Below are 10,520 nucleotides of genomic sequence, written 5' to 3'. Positions count from 1 at the left end.
CCCAGCAGGCGGTGTATAAAAGTATATGCTCTCCTGCGCTGCTCCCATTCTGGTTCCAGCTACAGGAGGCACAACATGTTGTTCAATAAAGCCTCGATTGTTTCACCATTCTTGTCTCGTGGTAATTGATGGTACATCAAGTGCTTTGCTCCAGAGTCTCCAACCCACTTCCATCCCCAGTTCGTCCTCCCATTTTTGTCTGGCTTCATCCAGTGGTAATCTTGCCCTGTAACTGTTCATAGATGTTCCCGCAATCCTCCCATTCCTTACTGTCCGTGTTTATCAGTTCCTCCAACGTGTGTCTTTCAGGGCCCTGGGGTATCCAAGGGAACGACCCTCTGGGCCTTTGCCATGGCAGAGCTCCCATTCCCCCCTTTCCCCCCCTCCCCACCCCCTTCCCCGCCCCTGGTGAAACACACATCCTGCCCAGTGGTGGTAGCCACACTAAAGACATGGAACCAGATGAGGCAACATTTCAGTCGAACTGAGACGTCTCCCAAGGCCCCCATCTGCGGTAACCACAAATTCCCACCAGCCTTGGTCGACACCACTTTTACAAAATGGAGACAGGATGGGGGGACGCTAACAGTTCGGGACTTCTGCACAGGGCACAGGCTAGCGACCTTGGGCGAACTGACAGAAGACCTGGAACTACCGACAGGACAGGAACGTAGGCACCAAGTCAACCTCATTTAATCAAACTGTACACACTGCAGCAATTCTCCCTCAGATTGTATCTTCCTCTCCCAGAGACAGGGTAGGGGGGGAAGGTGACATGAGTTATCCATGAGACCCAGTGACCTTTGCTTCAATATGAAACACATTTTCTCTTCACTGTTCAATTGAATTCACAAAGAGGATCCAGTGTCAGTATCAAGGATTCCAGATCAGTGATCATACAGGATCTCCACAATGTACCACAGACCCAGCATCAGAGCACAACACCATGACTGCTGTGTTCGTGCAGCCCCCTTAAGAGGGCCGACTTTGCGTTCCACGTGACCAGCTTGGCACCAATCACGTGGGAGCGCATGAAAGAGAAAGCGTGGGGTCCTGGGAGCAGGGGCCCGGGTAGTGTGGACCTCGGAGCTGGAGAGAGCAGACCTCACCATTATCGCTCCGTGTCTGTATATGGTTGCCTTTCCGACTGTTAAGAAACCCCTTTTAGTTGTTACTGGAAGTCTCAATTACATTGTCTCAAGCCACTACATTGGCGACGAGTCAACAGTTTGATCGTTAGTCTTTAGTCATTCCGGATTTGAAAGGTGAAGGAAGAAACCTCCAAAGACAGACAAGAATTGGAAAACCTTGGCCAATAGCACCCAAAAAGTGAGTAAGATGCTAATGATTGGAAAGGTAGAACCGTTGACCAGGGGGCTGAAGACTGGAGTTAGTACATCGGACGGCTCTGCTACTTCACACAGCCAGTGAGATAACAGTGGAAGAGAAGCAGAAGGTGATATTTTGATGGTTTGTCAGCCGCAAACCTCCAACCTGAAAAGAAATCTCATGGGCTGGATTCTCCGTTTCAGGAACTGTGGGCGCGATTCTCCGGACTCACGACGGTTCGGAGAATAGCGGGCGTCGGAAATTTTTACGGCGACGCTGTTCCGACGCCCTCCCGCTATTCTCCGAACCCCGCAAATTGTCGGAGTCGCGTTTCCCGACAGACGCCTCCTTCCCGCCCCTGACACGACCAGAATCGCCACTGAGAGCCCCCCCGCTATTCACCGGCCCGGATGGGCCGAAGTCCCGACGTCATGGCGCCCTGTTTGGACGTCGTGAAACACACCTGCTTTTAAATTCGTCAACCAGTCGGCCTGGCTGACGACTGCTTGGAGGAGGTCAGGGCACCACTCTGCGCACCGCTCAGCGCACCGTTCAGCGCACCGCTCGAGTCTGGCCACAACGGGGAAGGCATCCCTGGGAACGGGAGGGGGTGAGTAATGCCGGACATTATCTGCAGGAGGAGACTCCGGCTGAGTAGGCAGACGGTGATACATATCTGCGAACTCCTGTCGCACCTCGCCCCACGTGGAACGGGGGGAGGACACGCGATCCCGGTAGCCATCAAGGTGACGGTCGCTCTGAACTTCTATGCTACCGGCTCCTTCCAGTCTCCGAGAGGGGACGTCTCTGGGATCTCCCAGTCATCGGTGCACAGGTGCATCCGGGATGTGACCGACGCCCTCTATGCCATCGCCGATCGCTACATCACCTTCCCGAGGACCGAGCAAGTCAAGACTCACGAGCCCGTGGATTTGCCAGTGTGGCCGGGATACCGAGGGTTCAGGGGTCAATCGACTGTGTTCACGTCCCCATGCGCCCGCCTGCTGTGGACAAGGAAGTGTTCACAAACAGGAGGGGGACATACTCCATTAATGTCCAGGTGGTATGCGACCCCCACATGAGGTTCATGAACGTCTGTGCAAGGTTCCCAGGGAGTGTGCATGACTCCTACATACTAGCGCAGTCGTTCATCCCTGCGATGTTTGAGGGACGTCCCCGCCCGGCTGAGGGGCTGGTTGCTAGGTGACAGGGGTTATCCGCTGAGGTCTTGGCTGATGACGCCTATACGGAGGCCTCAGACCAATGCGGAAACACGATACAACGAGGCCCATGCAGCAACCAGGGGTGTGGTGGAGCGCTGCCTTGGCCTCCTGAAGATGAGATTCAGGTGCCTGGACCGCTCCGGAGGGGCCCTGCAGTACCAGGCCGACATGGTCGCTCGCATTGTAGTGGTCTGCTGTGCGCTGCACAACATCGCGATGCAGAGGGGAGATGACCTGTTGCAGGAGGCGGAGGGAGAAGCTAGTGGCAGTGGTGCCAGCACAGAGGAGGAGGAGGAGGAGGAGGAGGAGGAGGAGGAGGAGGACGCTGGCGGAGTGGCGGGCGCAGCACGCAGACACGACCCAGGTGCTGGTGATGTCCAGGAGGCGGCACGACGGACCCGGCAAGGACGGCGGACACGCGACGCCATGGTGGCAGCACGGTTCACGCATCGCATGTGACGTCCCCGATGAACACCAAACCACCACCTGCATCGCTAGTCATGCAGAGGGTCACCACACAACTGCCACCACCACAACCCCCCCCCCCCCCCCCCCCCCCTCAGTGTACACTGCTCCACTTCAACATGACGCTTATCACTGGGTACAGACGGAATGGCACAACATTGATGGCTGTGTCAGCGGGTGTGATCAGTGCCATGTGGAATGATGACAGCCCGCTCTGCGCAGAGCTGTGAGCTCAGAATCGTTAGAGAGAGTCTGACCCATGGCAATAGCTGAACCATCCACCTTGGTGGCCGCTGAGTTCGTCACTGACACTCCATCACGTGCCCGCGTGGGCTAGCTGTGGGAGGGGGGTAGGGGCAGGGACTGCACACCCGGCACCGAGGTTTCACCACCCGTCACCCCCAGCGACACTCGGTCACCATCACGATTCCTGTGGCTGTGGAACAATCACACGGTATTACAAGTAAGGTGGAACAGTGCGTTTAATATTAACAATTATTTACAGGTGCCCTAGCCCCTACAACTAAACTGTGCCCTTCACCCGTGTCAACTTACTCAGTGTCTATCTTAGTTGCCTTACGGGCCCTACCACTACGTCTAAGTGAATCCCCAGATGATACAGCAGGAGTGGAGGAGGATTGCTGCGAATCGCCCCCCTCGACTCGTTTCTCCTTGGCCAAGCGTTTCCTGGGGCGACCCGGCCTTGATGGGCCAGGCTGCTCTGCGGGCGTCTCGGGTGACATTGTGCCACCCTGCTCTGCCTGCTGCCCACCCGATGCACCAGGGATGGGACGGGGGGAGGCCGAGAATTCCGGGACGTCCCGTGATGGAGTTAATGGGACGGGCCCCGAAACCTCCTCCTCCCTCGGGGAGCCCGGTGGCCCCCGGGCCTCACTTTGGGACAGAGGTGCGAGCGGGGAGGTTCCCCGTCGCACCACCGAAACCTGGCGCTGCCAGCCCTGGAGGCCTGCAACGGTATCCACCAGGATCCAAAGGTTTGCAGAGACGGAGTCCAGGGAGTTAGACATTCCCGCCAGGGACTGTGCGATCTCAACCTGTGTGTGCACGACGCCATCCAGCACATGTGTCAGGCGGTTGATGGTCTCCGCGACTGACAGCTGGGACTGTGCCAGCGACTGCTGGGACTGTGCCAGCGACTGCTGGGACTGTGCTATCGACTGCTGGGACTGTGCCATGGCGTGCTGCGACTGGCCAATGACCTGCTGAGACTCGGCCATGGCCCGCAGGGCGCCGGCAATGTCGTTTTGGCTCTGGCACATTGCTGCCTGTGAGAGGGCAACCCTGTCCAGGGCCGAGGATGACGCGTGCACATTAACCCCAACGTCTTGCATAACCTGACCCATTGCCTCCACCGCGGATGCCACCCATGCGGTGTCGGACTGGGTCTCTGCCATGAGCGGCACCACTCCCTGCTCTTGGACGCGGTTCGACTCCTCTAACAGCGTCTGCAGAGCCAGGAAGGCAGCCCTCATCCCGTCATTGTTTCCCTGGGTTTCCTGAGGCATCGGCTGTGCGGGTGGGTTGATAAACTCCAGGAACTCCGAAAACGTCTGGGAGCCAGCTGCATCCTGGGCCTGGTCTGGCCTCCGCGAGTCCGGGCCCTCTGTTGCTCCGACCTCCACCTGCTGTACCTGCTCATCTGTGATGTGCCAACCAGACTGTGCCCCAGGAGACTCATCACTAAATAGGCCCGCCGGGGTGTGTATCTCTGGGATGATGGATGTGGTGGGAGAAAGCAGTGCCGCAAGCCCGACGCTCTCAATGCTTAGGTCCTCGTCCATGGTGTGGGGCTGCTCAGCGACAGGAGGGTTGTCCCTGACCATTTCTGGTGGTGGTGGTGGACGTCGAACCCTCTGTGCGTCCTGGTCCGCAGATTGGGTTGGGGCGGATAGGGCTGCCCGCTGATCGGGCACCCTCTGTTGTGAGGCCCCGGGTGAGGTGGCGGCAGATTCCTGTCTCAGTCTGCAGCCAGACGGCCCTGGTCGTTCGGCATCACGTCCTAGGGAAGAGAATGAGACGGGTTATTTCGATTTGCTCGGCAGGCCGCTGGACGGTCCCAGTGGGCAGGGTGTGTGAAGGGACAGAGGATGGGGGAGGTGTCCCAGTGGGCAGGGTGTGTGAAGGGACAGAGGATGGGGGAGGTGTCCCAGTGGGCAGGGTGTGTGAAGGGACAGAGGATGGGGGAGGTGTCCCAGTGGGCAGGGTGTGTGAAGGGACAGAGGATGGGGGAGGGGGGGGGGGGTGTTTGTTAGGGAGGGTTGTCTCACTTGCTGCAGTTCCGCCAACCTCGCATTGCGCGATATCGCGGGTGGCAGACCCCCCAACAAGGTCCAGTGCCCTCTGTTCAAAGATGCTGAGGGGGTGCATGTTGGGCGAACCCCCTCCAGTCTTGTGCCGCTCACGGTGGTTATGACCGGCCTTGGCCTGTTGGGGGAGGGAACATAGGTAGATCATTACAAAACGGTAGGTATCAGCAGTCCGTTCAGATACTGGCACAGTTTGGGGGGGCAAGTTGTCATCAGACGATTGCATCTCTCCTCGGGGCCAGAGCGCTGGGTCTGTGACAACTTTGTGAACCACCCTCAAATAACACTGCCCCAATCCCTCTCCCCCCCCCCTCCCCGGGCAGTTAAGGGGGAGGGATGGTTGTGACTAGGGGGCACCCTCATGGCACTTACCCTGGCAGACCTGGTGAGGTCGTGTAGCTTCTTCCGACATTGCTCTGCTGAGCGAGGGGTCTGCCCCACAGCACTGACGGCAGCAGCCACGTCACGCCAGGCCTGGCGTACCGTGCTGGCAGGTTGGCGATGCCCTCTCCGCGGGCGGATGATGCCCCTCCTCTGCTCCACGGCATCGAGCAGCGCCTCGACGTCTGCATCTACAAAGCGAGGAGCAGCTCTCCTCGGCTCCGACATCCTGCCCGACAGATTCTGTGGTCGCCCGCGCCTTTTTACGGCGTCGGGCGGCGTCACATGGGCGGATTCGTGTCGTCGTCGCGTTCCGTCGTCATCACGCACGTAATTGACGCGGCCGCGCTTCTAGCCCATTTCCAGGAAGTGAATCCGTCGGGAAATGAAGCCTTCGCGACCGTTGTAAAACGGTCCCGATTTTTACGACGGTTTGGCGACTTTCCGCGGGTGCGGAGAATTTCGCCCATAGTTTTTTGAAGAATAAAGGGATTAAGGGTTATGGTGTTCGGGCCGGGAAGTGGAGCTGAGTCCACAAAAGATCAGCCATGATCTCATTGAATGGTGGAGCAGGCTCGAGGGGCCAGATGGCCTACTCCTGCTCCTAGTTCTTATGCACTCGAAAAGGGGGCCCTGGACCTGGATCAGACGGTAAAGTTCGCCTCCTCTCTGGAAGTAGCGTTCCAGAGCCTTAACGCATTCCCGGCTGACCACGTGACCCCCCTCGTGGACCCCCGACCAAAGATACCCCAGTGCCGCACGGCCGCCCACCCATCATGGGGGGCTACCCTGCTATTTCTGCGGCCAGTCCCAACAAATCCCGGCAGCACTGCCCGGCCCGTAACGCAAACTGGAGCAGCTGTGGGAGAAAAGGACATTTCGCCAAAGTTTGCCTGGCCAGGTCCAAGAACTCTAACTCACAGGCCTGATCCTCAGACTCACAGGCCCGCAGACCCCGCAGTATGGCAGCGTGTCTGCCGACTCCGCCCCCCCTGTAGACACGTCATCAGCCTCGTGCTGTCCGTGGGGGCAGTCATCTTCCAGCCCTCACAGCATGTGCGACTCACGGGGGCCGCCATCTTGGCCATCTTCCCCCACATAGCCGGCCACGTGCGATCCATGGGGGCCGCCATCTTGGATGCCATCTTCCTCACCGCCCGCCACGCTCGATCAACGGGGGCCGCCATCTTGGCCGCCATCTACGACGCCGCTCGATGCATACGATCAACAAGAGCAGCCATCGCGGAGCCGCCCCAGCACCTCCGACCACTGCCGACTACCCGCAACTCAGAGCGGTCACCCTGGGCCAGTCGCGACCCAAGCACCTCCGGAGCTCTATGATGACCGTCCGGGTAAACGGGCACGAGACGCCTTGCCTTTTTGACTCCGGGAGCACAGACAGCTTCATTCATCCGGACATGGTAAGACGCTGCTCGCTCACAATTTTCCCGGCGCACCAAACTATCTCCCTCGCCTCTGGGTCGCACTCGATGCAAATCCAAGGGTGCACTACCGCAACCCTAGCAATACAGGGCGCCGAGTACGCCAATTTTAAATGATATGTGCTCCCAGACCTCTGCGCCCCTCTCCTATTGGGACTAGATTTCCAATGCAACCTCAGGAGCCTAACCCTGAAGTTCAGGGGGGGCCCTACCCCCACTCACCATATGCAGCCTCGCGACACTAAAAGTCGACTCTCCCCCACTCTTCGCAAACCTCACCGCTGACTGCAAACCAGTCGCTACCAGAAGCAGGTGGTATAGCATACAGGACAGGACGTTCATTTGGTCCCAGATCCAGCGTCTCTTGCGAGAAGGAGTCATCGAGGCCAGCAATGGCCCCTGGAGAGTTCAGGTGGTGGTCGTCAAGACCGGGGAAAAGAACCGGATGGTTTTAGATTACAGCCAAACCATAAACCGGTACACGCAACTCGATGCGTACCCCCTTCCCTGGATCGCAGACATGGTAAACCAGATCGCGCATTACCGGGTGTTCTCCTCGGTGGATCTGAAGTCTGCATACCGCCAGCTCCCAATCCGCTCGGAGAACCGCCACTACACGGCTTTTGAGGCAGACGGCCGACCTTTCCACTTCCTCCGGGTCCCCTTTGGTGTCACGAACGGGGTTTCGGTGTTCCAAAGAATAATGGACCGAATGGTGGACCAGTACGGGCTGCGGGCCACATTTCCATACTTGGCCAATGTCACCATCTGCGGCCATGATCAGCAGGACCACGATGCCAACCTCCACAGATCTCTCCAAACCGCCCAAACCCTAAACCTCACATACAATAAGGAGAAATGTGTTTTCTGCACAACCAGACTAGCCATCCTCGGCTTAGTCGTGGAAAACAGGGTTCTAGGATCCGACCCTGACCGTATGCACTTCCTCGTGCAACTTCCCCTCCCCCACTGCCACAAGGCCCTGAAGAGGTGCCTCGGGTTCTTTTCATATTATGCCCAGTGGGTCCCCAACTATGCGGACAAAGCCTGCCCACTAATCAAGGACACCATCTTCCCACTGGCAACTGAGGTCCGCCAGGCCTTCAGCTGCATCAAGGCGGACATCGCCAAAGCGATGCATGCAGTGGACGAGACATCCCCTTCAAGGTGGAGAGCGACGCATTAGAGGTCGCTCTCACCGCTACCCTCAATCAAACAGGCAGGCCGGTAGCGGTTTTTTCGCGCACCCTCACCACCTCCGAAATTCGGCACTCCTCAGTCGAGAAGGAGGCCCAAGTCATCGTGGAAGCCGTACGGCACTGGAGGCACTACCTCGCTGGTAGGAGGTTTACCCTCGTCACCGACCAATGATCGGTAGCCTTCATGTTCGACAATACGCAGCAGGGCAAAATAAAGAACAATAAGATCTTGAGGTGGAGTATTGAACTCTCCACCTATAATTACAATATAATTTATTGTCCTGGGAAGCTCAACGAGCCCCTAGATGCCCTGTCCCGCGACACATGCGCCAGCGCGCAAGAGGACCGACTACGGGCTATCCACGATGACCTCTGCCACCCGGGAGTCACCCGGCGTATCCACTATATCAAGGCTCGCAACCTGCCCTACTCCACAGAGGAGGTCAGAGCCATGACTAGGGACTGCCAGATCTGTGCGGGATGTAAACCGCGCTTCTATCGACCAGATAAAACCCACCTGGTAAAGGCATCCCGGCCCTTTGAGCGCCTTAGTATCGATTTCAAAGGCCCCCCCCTCCAATAACCGCAATACATATTTCCTCAATATTATTGATGAGTTCTCCCGCTTCCCCTTTGCAATCCCTTGCTTCGACATGACCACGTCCACCGTCATTAAAGCCCTACATAGTGTCTTCACTCTGTTTGGTTTCCCCAATTATGTCCACAGTGACTGGGGCTCGTCCTTCATGAGCGACGAACTGCGTCAGTACCAGCTCGGTAAGGGCATCGCCTCGAGCAGGACGACCAGTTGTAACCCCAGGGGAAACGGGCAGGTGGGAAGGGAGAACGCGACGGTCTGGAAGACCGTCCTACTGACCCTGCGGTCCAGGAATCTCCCAGTTTCCCACTGGCAGGAGGTCCTCTCCGATGCGCTCCACTCCATTAGGTTCCTATTTTGCACGCCCACAAACGAGACCCCTCCTGACCGCTTATTTGTTTTCCCTAGAAGATCCACCTCAGGGGCCTCGCTTCCGTCTTGGCTGAAGACAGCGTGGCCGATCCTACTCAGAAAGCACGTCAGGAGCCATAAGTCCGATCCTCTGGTAGAGAGGGTCCAGCTCCTGCACTCCAACCCCCAGTACGCTTATATCCAACACCCCGATGGCCGACAGGATACGGTTTCCCTCCGGGACTTGGCACCCGCCGGTTCCACCACCATCACCACCGCCCCGCTACCATATCCTGCCCAACCTACCACGACCAGCGCCCCCTCCCCTATATGGCTCCCGCGCTCCCACTGCCTGCCACCCTCCCTTCCCCGATCCACAGGAATGAAGCTCCAGAAGAGACGCTCCCGGAGTCCACGTCTGTACCCGCACCGGCGCCCTCACTACCGATGCCAGCACAGACGATTTTGACAACCGGGCCAGCAACGACGCCAGAGCTTCGGCGATCACAGCGCACAATCCGTGCACCGGACAGGCTGAACGTATGAACCCTTCACCCCCGCCGGACTTCATTTTTTTAACAGGATGTCATAATATACACCAGTATATCATGGTGCAGGCACTCACTGATGGACACACACAGGGACCAATCAACATGTACAAACACCGCAGCCAATCACCAGTTAGAAGCACTCACACTATAAAGGCAGAGGGCACCACGGTTCCCGCTCATTCTGGGTGCTGCCTCTCAGTGTAGCAAGAACTCATCCAGCCCAGCACAGACTCACAACATGTGCCGAGAGAATCAACTGGTTCAGACAAGGCTTAGGTCTCTAGTTTAAGTTAGCATCATTTAGACCCACAGTCATCGTGTGTTAGTTAGTTAGAAATAGTTAATAAAATTGAGTTGAGCCTTCATCAGTATTGGAAGTGTGTGTTCATTTCTCAAGTCTCCACAAGCCAACACTTCACAGGGGGTGAATGTGGTGAATGTATTATATTAATAATCCACCAGTGTATTTGTGTTTGTATCTGTGCGATGCTGTTGCCCTTGTGGGCTTCTCCTATGGGCCATTGTATGGCATCATACATAGGGGAACATGTTGAGACATGTATGGGCTCCGCCCATGCCTCCTCCCCTTGAAGGGAGGTATAAAGAGAAATCGACCTGCAGGCAATTCTCAGCATTGGTTCAGTCGCAGGCAGG

Source organism: Scyliorhinus canicula, chromosome 13 (assembly GCF_902713615.1).
Source record: "Scyliorhinus canicula chromosome 13, sScyCan1.1, whole genome shotgun sequence".
In the NCBI taxonomy this organism is placed as follows: domain Eukaryota; kingdom Metazoa; phylum Chordata; class Chondrichthyes; order Carcharhiniformes; family Scyliorhinidae; genus Scyliorhinus; species Scyliorhinus canicula.
This window is presented reverse-complemented; position numbering follows the sequence as displayed.